This window comes from Typopeltis vanoorti, chromosome 11 (assembly GCF_054136105.1).
Source record: "Typopeltis vanoorti isolate ZY-2024b chromosome 11, IOZ_Tvanoo_1.0, whole genome shotgun sequence".
Classification (NCBI taxonomy): Eukaryota; Metazoa; Arthropoda; class Arachnida; order Uropygi; family Thelyphonidae; genus Typopeltis; species Typopeltis vanoorti.
The window spans coordinates 14,220,283-14,232,826 of record NC_143559.1 but is presented as its reverse complement, the minus strand read 5'-3'; the positions used below and the strand labels follow the sequence as shown (position 1 = coordinate 14,232,826).

General features: G+C 33.7%; 1 protein-coding gene across 8 annotated transcripts in view; it reads right to left on the bottom strand.

Annotated features, from left to right (window-relative positions):
* LOC150101313 (ras-related protein Rab-22A-like) overlaps positions 1–12,544 on the bottom strand; it is a 377,479-nt gene that overhangs the window by 43,080 nt on the left and 321,855 nt on the right. The gene's annotated exons all lie outside the window — the stretch shown is intronic.

Here is a 12,544-nt window from a genome sequence, read left to right as displayed (position 1 = left end):
TAAGTGTACTGAATACAGTAAACCCCAGGGTGGGCCAGTAGGTTCTTGGAGGAGTCTAATAAATTCATTCATTCATTAATTTTTAATTTAAAAACCCAAAGTCTGTCTTAGGTACATTAGCATTTACATTGCTGAAACTGAACATCACAACAGATTATGGTAATAATGAGGACATTGACATGCAGAAACAAAGAGGTTATGGTTCTCTTGTATAAGGTTTTGATCAAACCATATATGGACTACTGTGCAAAAATTTTGTAAAAATAATCATAATTTAAAATTCTGAATATTTTTACGAATTGTTTACATTAGAATGTTTATTAGTTTTAGTTTCATAACACACATTGTCAGCACTTGCGATGTGCCCGTTATTGAAATTGTTTTATCAAAAATGATATGTAAAGCAGTTAAAAATTGATGTACTTACTGGATTTGAATAGTTGTGTTACTTTAAACAATTTTTTTGTAGTTTAAAATATTAAGTGTTGTGTTTTATGAAGACATTCTCATGTCACTACCAGAGACAACTTGTCAGCCATTATACCTAGCTTCTTGCTTGCCAGTTTCATGGAGTGCACATGCTCACCGAGAAGTTTGATGTGTGATTGACAGCTGACAGAAAGAGTTTGGTATCATAGTAACAAAAAAAAAAAATAAATAAATAAAATAAAATAAGAGTGTGTTCAGAAAGAAATTAGAACACAGGCCAGCAGACATTTAGATTAGGAGGAACTTAAGTTTTTTTTATGTGACAGTCAGAGGAAAATTAATAGTATATTCCGAAAAGGGAATCGTGGAAATATGAAATTTCAAAGTGGAATAAGTATTGATAAATAAAAGAATATATTGCTATAGACATTTTAAAAGGAATATTCGAGGAAATGCTAATTGGAAGATTTATAGTAGATTCCGAAAAGGGAATCATAGCACTGTGAGTTTTTTTAAAGTGGGAGAGTTAAGACTGTCAATAAGCATTAGCGAATAAAAGAAGAAATTGCTATTTATGTTCTAAAGGAATGTTCGAGAAAACTCTGATTAGGAAGTTTCATCTGTATTAAGGACGCTGAATCTAACTATTATTTCTGCTAAAAAAGAAGACAGAATTGAGTCAGGAAGAATTAATGTGTGGTACATGAGGGATGAAAAAGGATCCTGGAAAAATGAAGAATAAAGTTATATCTCTTCGGAAAAGGGCCTTGACACAGACAGAAACTGGCTATGAATATTTTGTCATTGTGAAAATAAAATGTTTAGTCTAGTCTTAAGTGTAAGTTTATTTTTAAAAAGGCCTTGGATCCAATTAAATTTGTAGTTAGTTATGTAATATTGTTTGAAGTGCATATATATTGTTTTTGTTTTATTAAATGTGTTTATTTTGTATTTTGGTCTCGAGTCAGTGATTTTTTTGGATTCTGAAAGAAATAGTAAAAAAGAAGTCATTGCACCAATCGGAGTGAACCCTTGTGCAATAAATAAATAAATATATAGGTACACTCGGAAAATTAAAAATATTTGTTGAACAGAGATCATCTTTATGGAAGGATTAAAATAATATTAATTAAAAATCTCTTCTATTTAACAATTTGGTCACCTGGTTTTCATAGGGATGAAGATGTATTGGAGAGGATTCAGAGAAGGTTTACTAAGTCAGTGTGTCTATGGAATGTCAGATACGAAGAGAGATTGAGGGAATGCAATTTAAAGAGCTTTGTGAATAGAAGAATAGGGGATATTTTGGTGAGGAGTTATCAGATTAATGTGGCGAGTAGAACTAGAGGCCATCCTTGAAAGCTGTATAAGAAGTATGTGAGCAGGGAAGTGAGAAGCGAGTTCTTGGCATGGAGAGGGATTGGTGAGTGGAATATATTACTTAGAAGCTTGGTGAATGTAAAAACTGTGAGTGTGTTTAAGGCACAGTTCAATTATCTTTTTGCAAGAGAGAGAGATAATATAAATCTCTTGTGATGAGTCCTTTGACTCCATGGAGGTCAGATATTAATAATAATATTCAACAATCCAGAGGCAGTCTTAGTTACTTGCTTCTGTATGCTATCTCATGTTTCCTTACAAGAAGGTATCTAGATTATCAGATCTGTTCACAGAGATCGAGTGCTGCCTGAGTAGTGCTATCCCTACTGCAGTGTCCTTTGCATTACAGCAGCAATTTCCTGGGTAACCTTTAAAACTTGTGTTATGTTCCATGAACCTCATCTGCCAACACTCCCATGATCCTTTGTCTCCTCCACCACTTGGAATGAGGTTCATCAACAGAATAGATCCTCATTCTTCTAACCTAAATACCAGTCTATTCAAATCCTGTTGTAACATCACAGAGATTCATGAAATTACTCGCCCCAATTTAGCATCATCATCAGCAAACAACTGAATATTTCCTCTCAAATCTTTAACTATATCATCAATATTTAAATTAAATGACAGAAATTCCAGAAGAGACCCCTGTGGTACCTGATTCGTCATTCTCTTTTGAGACAAGGTATCCTATACATAACCTGCTGGCTCCTATCAATCAGGCTACTAATTGACTATATATTCCTATCTTCCCCAATTTCAATACTAGCTTTCATGCAGTCCTCTATCAAAATTTTAGAAAAATCTAGACAAATCACTTTATAAGCATTTCCTGTGTCCAATAAATTTCCCCTTGTCACCCTATTACAGAAACATAGTTTACTGAAACAAAAGTTTCCCTAACAAATTCATGCTGTTCTCTAAAAACGTTTTTCTATTCTCATATAAGTTTGTGTTTTATCTATAACCAGGATTCTTCCTTATATAGTGACACTATTTTTTCCCCTCCTCCTCATACTCTTCAATGTTACTATTGCCAGACTTTTGTTGAACATACAATTTCAGGGCATAGTCCTCTGAATATATATGGTGATAACCCATCTTGTCTAATTCCAAACTCTTTATATTACTGAACAATCATTCTCTCCTACTCCTCCTTCATATTACTATTCAGCACTACTCCTAGCATGTAACGTGAAATACACAGACGAAATCCTTACTGAACATTTCCACTATTATCTTTGGCAGATGTGACTTGTGTTTCATTCTAGCAACTAAAGTCAATCTTTCCTATTCACTCTTTCTCCTATCCATACAGCAGTGGAATTCTCTAGGATTATGCTTTGCTGATGCAGCAAAGCATAATCCTAGCCCATCTTCTTTCATATGCCAATTTCTCTTCATCACTACACACAGCTGGTTATACTTCTTAAAAAAAAAAAAAACAGCAGCAGCATAATGCCTACATAATATTATCTTGTTTCTGCAACATTACACAATTTCGTGATTCATAAATTTTGCTCTCCGCACTATTTAGTCTCATAACATTAGGAATATGACTATTAATGATATCAGTAGTTGAGATAGAAATGAACTACTTCAAATGATCACATTATGGCCACCAGTTTATTTCCTTAGTTGTCACAGTCTCTTTCTCTGAAATTTTACATATCTCCTATTCAGTGATGCCTGAGTCTGTCTAATGATCTCCCATGTCAAAACTACATAACTTCACTAACTGGTGGTGTCACGACAACTCCTATTTCACCATCAGAGATATTAAATCCACCCCCCCCACTACATATTATGTAAGATAGTTATCCCTAAGCAATTTCAGGAATTCATTTTTCACATAATTTCCATCATCAAATTCCTGACATATACCCTCAGGGGATGTACAGGATTTATGAAGTATTACATGAAAAGCTACATCATTACTAACTTCCTATAAACAATTTTCCTCCAGATTAGCCTGTCAACATTCCAATATTATCACATCTTATTTCTTCTAAGGCACTTTTTACAGAATCAATCGACCTACATCTTGGTCTTTCTGCAGGTTTTTTCCCTGCCATCCTGAAAAAGAACACATGTTTAGCTAATCTTTCCACTCCCATTTTGTTTAAGTGGCATAGCACCTGAGATCAGCTCTGCTAACATATTCCTGAATATTTCAGATCTTCCTCACTCTGTTTCTGCCTACAGCAACACCCAGTTAATATCTAAAATTCCTGTTTACATCCAATAACTTCAAACCCATTATTACTACTGCTCCTTGGAATTTCACATGGTATAGAAAGAACACTGAAATCATCACGAGATGACCTCAGAAGAGTTCTATGATCATTCTTAATACTCGCTGTAATGGTGTATTAAAAACAAAAGCTTGCCACAGGTCCTACTTTCTTTCCCACATCATTCCACAAGACATCTGCTTCTTCCATCACTGCTTTAATCCATCCTCGAAATCCTATTTCTTATACCACTATTGAAAATTAGCAAACAAATATTTCATGCGAACACTAACAGTACACTGGTGTGGAAAAAACAAGCAATTCAAAAGAACAGAATATAATGTAAATGCAATCTGTTAAACTATAACAAGTGCTGGAATGTTAGAAGGATCGTATCAAATGGGTAATTAATCATTTCAATATTAACACAGGATGAGAATCTGTAACTTTTGCAATATAGAGGCAACCATTCCTATTCAAATTTAGACAGTGTGATAGGACTCCTGACTTTCTTTGAAATGATTCATATTTAATACTGCTTCTGCAAAGAATGTAAATGTTATTATAGACAATACTATGTTTGCTTGTAATGCCATGTGCAAGACCGGACTTTTGAAGTTTAATGTGCTTGATGTAGTAACTGACATTCACTAATCCTCCCTTCCATAGGCCAACCTGTCTTCTAAACTATTTTTGATAATACTCACAAGGAATCTGGTAAACAATGGTTAGAGACAGAAGCAAAATCTTGTCTTTTAAGTCTTTTAAGTTGTTAAAAGATTAGAAACTTCGTCGATTGGGAAACTTTGGTATCAGGTAGAACCTCAAGTTCTGTTGGTAGGTTTGGAAATGCCCAAAATGTATGGGATTAGAGACCTGAATTTTATGGAATATTCTTGGGTGTAGAAATGCTAAAGTATTATCCAGTGAATGTTATTAGGTATGTACTCAATGTATTCCATTAATGTTATGACTATGACAAGCACCTGTCATAAAGATAAAGGAGAACAACAGATGTTATGCATTCTGTTGATACCAGAGGATGTATGGGTAAAGAAGGATGTCCAAGAAGGGTAAATTCCCAGAAGTCTTTTTCATAGTGAACTCAAAATCCTGTCTACATCCAGTCTATGTGGATGCAGACTGTTGAGTGTGAAAGTGATTTATTCATTTTTAGATTGAGGCAAAATGGCAAATACCATAGCCAGAAAATTCGCTATAAACATTTTTGCAGTAAGACATTTTCGGTGTAAAAAATTAAACCAACAATCTGCTGACCTTACCAACAAAACCAATCAGTTAGAGGAAGGTAATTTCTTTAAAATTAATCTTTCTAACTGACAGTCTGTTTGTGTGCTTCCTTAGATAAATATTTCTATGCATTAACTCCATTATACTGGTCTATACAGTGAAAAATAGTCACTGCAGTGTCAAAAACTATGTTTACCAAATAGATAGAAAATACAGTTTAAAAACATATTGGAAATGTGAAAAGAAAGAGTGCAAAAAAAAAAAAAAAAAAAAAAAAAAAGAGTACATAACGTATTGCAGGATGATAATTTATCAATATGTAAAACATTCAGTGAACACTGTCAACCCTCTAAACGTAAAGTTCATCATGCAATGGCAAACTTAAAATCATCAGCTACTAGTTCACAAATCTCTGCTCGATCTTTAATGGCCAATATTTCACCAATTTTTGGTTACAACACTTCATCTCTGATGCAGTCTTCAGCAAATTTGTGTCGCAATATTAGAGACTGGAGGCAAAAGAAAAGCCAAGCACCCCCTATACCAACTGGAAGAAGTGGATATATAATTCCAGATGAGTATAAATTTCTAGAAAATGGCGAGCAGTTTTTATTATACACTGGTGGTGAAGATGATGAAGAGAGAATTTTAGTGTTTGGAACACAAGCTGGATTAGATGATCTTGAAAATAATAAGGATTGGGCATGCGAAGGTACTTTTAAATTCAGCCCAAATATATATTTTCAGTTATTCATGCTACATATAGTAATAAGAAGAATTAGCATCACACATCTTTTTGCTTTGCTTCCTGGCAAATCAGAATTAACTTATAGTAGATTATTCCATGCCTTAAAGGGCTAACGTTCATCATTAGATCCCAAAACATTAATGGTTGATTTCGAGAAAGCAACTATAAACACTTTTTTTTTTTTTTTAATATATTTGCATCAACAACTATAACAGGTTGTTTATTTTGGCACAAAATTGTTGACATTGCTTTAAAGTTACGCTATCAAACAGATGCTGAATTCAACATGAAAATTAAATGCTTCACAGCATTGCATTTTTTTACAGTGACAGTGAGCAATGTTACTGATGAATTTGTTGAATTGACTGATGATGATGATTTGCCCCAAGAATCTGTATCTTACTTTGAAACTCACTATATGGGAGGAGAGCGAGCCATAGCTTGTGAAGGTGAAGAATGGAGCCGATATTCCCTATAGAATTTTGTGGAACATTGTTGAAAGAACTTATAATAATATGCTGAGAACAAACAACAGTATAGAAGGGTTCCACAATGCAACGCAAAGCTCCATTACCAACATGCATCCAAGTATCTGGAAACGCATAGCTAACTTGATGAGGGAAGAGAGTTTAGCGAAGAAGAAAAAGTGTGATGCAGATCAATGAGACATAGCAGAAATGAAGAAAAAGTATAACTATGTTAATACAAGACTTCAGTAACAAGTGCCTCGATACAATCGGCAGCAAAAAGTTAATTATTTACGCAGCATCTCTTTTAATTTACATAATTTTTAAATGACTTCATTATGTTATGTATCACTGACATTCACCTTAATAAAGATTTGCCTTTTTAATGATTTTATAATACCCTTTAATATCCATTGATTATTTAAAAAAATTACAGCAAAAATGTTTATGGCGAATTTTCCTAGAACCCACAAATACATTGTCTATACAGCAGATGGAGAAAAACGGTTGAGGACGAATGGCAGATTCTTTGTTATATATTCTATTGATGGTTCAAATAATTAGCCAAGGGTGGGGACTGAAGACTCTCCATGCCTGTACCCTCAATCTGTTTATAATTTTACTTTTTTTTCCAGCTAAGGCATCCTAATTATATTTACAACTTCAAATATCTTCTCAATTATCTCCCCTTCTATATGAATATTCTCTCCAGAGAGGCTTTATATAGAAGGTCAATGGTGTCAGGATTTTAGTGAACAGAGATATCAAAACTGATCAGAGCATATAAAGGAAATGCAGGGTGATAAGAGTTCCAAAATTCACCACCAGGGGAACTGTATGATGTAGTGAACGTAGATATAGTAATTTTTCAGTGTGTGTGTGTGTGTGTGTGTGTGTGTGTGTGTAAGGAGCAGAAAAGCAACACAAGCATAAAAAATACATTATTATTCACTTTCATTATGCATTCACAGGTGTTACTATTTAATGTAAGCCCTTCCTGGTATGCATAAATTGCATCCTTTGCATAGTGTGTTCAATAACAGAACACAGATGATAGGGACTGGGTGGGGGGTCAAGATCAGGTGAACAAGGTAGTCATGCAGTGGGAAACGGTATGACTAATCACTGCTTCTGTGAAATGAATGTTCTCAAAGAATGACCTGTACAGATTGAGTAATGTGTGAAGGGGCACCATCCCGCATGAAAATGACTGAATCCATTCACAGGTGCTGCTGTAGCACAACAAAATTGTTTATCATACCACAATACCTCTCAGCAATAAACTGAGAAGGTCACAGGATCTGACTGGTGAATGTCCTCAAAGAAGAACGATACGATGATAAATGAAGATGTAAACCCACACCAGAAATAATTTTGGGTGAATGCAAAGGAATTTGTTGGATTGTATGCAAGTTTTGAGCCCAACACCCAGAAACTGTAGGTATTCACAGTTCTGTTCAGGTGAAAGTGAGCCTCATCTCCCCACAAAATCATCTATGGCCATGCAGTGTCTCCACTCCATGAATTACTCGAGAAAGGAATGTTAAAGAGAATATCAGTAGACTATCAAAGTCCTGCAAGTGTAACTCCTGTGTCAGGATTATCTTGAATGGGTAGAAATGCAGAATCTTCCGTAGAATTTTTAAGGCACATTCATGTGTCTTGATACAGCACATACACAGCAGGAACCAACACTATTATTCATGGCCTGCTCCACAATGGCAGGCAACTTCATTCACTTATTGTGAAATAACTGGTTTGTGACCTCTGCCAGGTCTAACTCCCAACGATCCCATTTCTTCAGATGACTAATTATTCATTGCAAAACACATGGAGATGTGGACCTAATTGAAATTTGTTCAGGCAACAAAATTCTTGGAGTGCAGCAACAGCATTGCAATTGTTTAGGTAGTACAGCTTCATGAACAAAGCACTTGTGACAAGGTTAGTGCCATCACTGTGGACAGTATTAACAACCAGAATGAAGGGAAAAATCCCATGTCCATCTTTTTAAATCCCCTTAGCACCTGTCGAGTTGCATGATATGCAAATTTCATGCAGAAGCAATATCTGAGGGGGAAAAAATGTATTCAGCAAAGTTTCACAGTATTTAGACCACTGGATGGCACTCCACAAGGCAGCCTTAAACAGGGATACTTTAAATTTGATCACCCTGTATATTTGAACTTATCTAGAAAAAAATGTAGAATTTTTGATAAAGGACAGTGTCGGATATGTGCGCTTAATAGACAGGATAGAAAATACCTACTATATGTAGGAGAGTCAATAAATTTCATGGTCTTCATTATGAGCATTTCCGAGAGAGATACCTATAAAAGAGGAATCTTTCCAAAAGGAATGCATACTTTTTTTCTTTATTTTTTTGCTGCATTATCATGAACTATGTCAAGGAGCTCATTCAATTACCTAATCAATATTTAGTGGTCATAATTTAATTTTTTTTTTATATGTATCTATCTCAGTTTTGCAAAGAAAACAAGAAATAATGAATGAATTAAATACAGCAACAAATAAAGTAGGATTATAAATAAACTATGAAAAAACTAAAATAATGACAAATATTGAAGGAAACCAAATAACAGAACAAATAATAAAATAGACAAGAACAAAACAGAGCAAGTACAAGGATATGTATACCTTGAAAGAACTTTTACATTAGGAAAAAGAAGCATTTATATATATATATATATATATATATTTATAAAGTGATTTAATGACTAAAACCGAGAATAATTGTAAGGTTTTAATGATATAAAACACTACTAGTTTTGGCTTTTGACAGCCTTCTTCAAGTGTCTTCTAAAAAATTTAACTGAATAAGTATTATTTTCAATTACTTGAAAATAATACTTATTCAATACTACAGGAAGATCCAACACGGGAACTACAAAACTGCACAAACAATTTATTGAAAACAACAACTGAACTATCTCACAACATTCGGCTTTCTCTACGCTCTCTTCATCCACTTATCCCACGTATTTATAGAGTTCCAAAAATCCACAAGGAAAACATCCCTCTTCGCCCAATCGTGGAAGGTATTGATTCTCCGACTTACAAGCTTTCTAAACATCTTGCTAAATATCTCAAGTGTTTTTCTAATAAGTCTTCATCCTTTGTCAACAATACCATAGACTTTATATCACACATTAAAGATATAACTATCAACAAGAATGACAGTTTCCTTATTTACAAATGTCACTACAGAAGAAGTGCTAATATTACTAAAGAATAAATTATCCAAAATAATGTTTGCTTTACTGACACATTGCATTAAGTCTGGTTACTTCCGATATCAAGACACCATCTATAAACAGAACCAAGGTCTAGCGATGGGCAACCCTTTATCTCCTATTCTTGCGAACATTTACTTGGAGGATTTTGAAACAAAAGATATATCATCCTTCTCATTTAAACCAAAACTTTGGAAACACTATGTAGATGACATTTTTATTATTTGGAGTCACGGCCAACTCTCTCATGGATTTTCTTAATCATCTCAATAATCAGCATCCTAATATAAAATTCACAGTCGAACTTGAATATGACAATTCCCTACAATTCCTGGATATAAAACCTTCACGCCGCTCTAGAAAATTTAGAATCTCAATGTACAGAAAACCTACGCAAACTAATAGATATCCTCAAAGTCAGTCCCATCATTTTCCTCCACAAAAACTTGGAACTATTTCTACCTTGGGACATAGAGTATGTTCTCTTCTGAATGACCCAGATGAACTTCAAAAAGAAATTAATTACCTCTCACATGTCTTTAGACAAAATGGATATTCTGATAAAACCATTAAAGAATTTCTTCTAAATCCTCCTATCCACCACACTGAAGAAATAACCAACTTTAAGGGTAACATCTCCATCCCATACATCAGTTCAGTTTCCAAAAAATTAGCTAAAGTTCTTAAGAAGTACATCATGACCTTATTCACTACACTTCCAAAAATCCGCTCGCTAGTAAGCCATCCAAAGCCAACCTCATCATCATAATCGGAAATATCCTGGCATATATAAGATATGGTGTGATTGTAATATCCCTTATTTTGGTCAAACAAATAAATCTATTGAATTACGTATGGAGGAACACAAGAGAGACATCTCTTACAAAAGAACACATGCTAGTGCCTTGTCTAGTCATGTACTTTTCTCGAACAATCCTGATGATGAACACCATCCCAGCAGACATTCAGTCTGCTGGGATGGATCCGAAAACATCTTTCGTTGCCATGATGAGTTTGAAAGAAAAATTGTGGAGTCCACAGAAATCATCCTTAATCGTGAACATTTAAATAACAATTTGAGCTACAACATCCCTGATAGCCACTCTGCTGTTGTTCAGTACTGGCGTTCGCGAGAGTCTGGAGACACGCACTCAACAAACAATGCCACGTTTGAAAGAATAACTTAAATGTAAATACAACGTTTTTTCATGTTAATTATGTACTGCAATTTTCCTGTGCTTCTCAGTTTTAAACTTCAGTGTTTTTATTGCTATTTCCTATTTTTAGAAGATATCTGAAGAAGGCCATCAAAAGCCGAAACTAGTAGTGTTTTATATCATTAAAGCCTTATAATTATTCTCGGTTTTAGTCATTAAATCTCTTTATAAAAATGTATCAAAATAACCAAGTCAATGTTCCTGAATGCATATATATATATATATATATATATATATATATATATATATATATTCATTTTTAATATTAACTGACTTAAAACCCGAGAATTATAACAAAATGAGATTTATTTGAAAACGCAACATGTTTCATCGAGATTGACTTCATCAGGCATTAAGAACATAGAAAGATATTAAAAGACACTGAAAATAACATTGAGACACTCTAAAGCTATACAATTATAAAGTCATAATATTTGACTGTGAATTACAGTTATTAGGAACTTGAGCTATAGTCCGAGTTAAAGTTCTATTGTTGTACACTTGTGCATGTGTGGAACCATGCGATCTTTAGTATCTGATAGTAGAGCTGGTTCCACACGCGCACAAGTGTACAACAACAGAACTTTAACTCGGACTATAGCTCAAGTTCCTAATAACTGTAATTCACAGTCAAATATTATGACTTTATAATTGTATAGCTTTAGAGTGTCTCAATGTTATTTTCAGTGTCTTTTAATATCTTTCTATGTTCTTAATGCCTGATGAAGTCAATCTCGATGAAACATGTTGCGTTTTCAAATAAATCTCATTTTGTTATAATTCTCAGGTTTTAATTCAGTTAATATTAAAAATGAACATATCCCAACCCCGAGTTAATAGTAGTAGTCATATATATATATATATATATATATATATATATACAGTCAATTCTGCTTAAATGGGACAAGTTAGAACTAATCCATTTTGGCCGAATTAAGTGGCTGCCCCAATTAAACGAGCTAATAATAAATTCTAAAATAAAATATGTAATACACAGGTAAATGAATAGGTAAAAATAATAATAATTAGGTACATATTTTAATGGTTTATTAAACCAAAATACAGAAAATATTTGTACTATAAATTGTGTAGAAAAAATAATGCATACATGATAACTTTTACAATTTCAACTTTTAATTCTGCAAAAATGCATAAAGTGTAGTCTGTCTTTTGCTTTTGAAATTTTGCAGTTCTACAAAATCAGCACAGATATTCAGTGCAGATGTAGGGCTTCCTTCATTATCTTCCTGCATAATATAACGCTGTAACCCAACTATAAATTTTTTGGCCTCACGATTAGTTACAAACACAGGTGGGTCATCATCCTCATCATCGCATTCTTCATCATTTTTGACGTTTGGATTTAATGACTTCAACAATTGCATCTTCAAAGTTTTCATTTTCATTAACATGGCAAACTGTCATCTATTGTTGAAAATTTTTCATTATTTATGATAGGAGTTTGCAGTATGTCTTCATTTTCATCACTACTCAAAATTTCAAGAACCTCCAAAGGTTTTAAACCGCAAACAGCAAAGCAGTTTTGTATATTGTACTGCTTTTT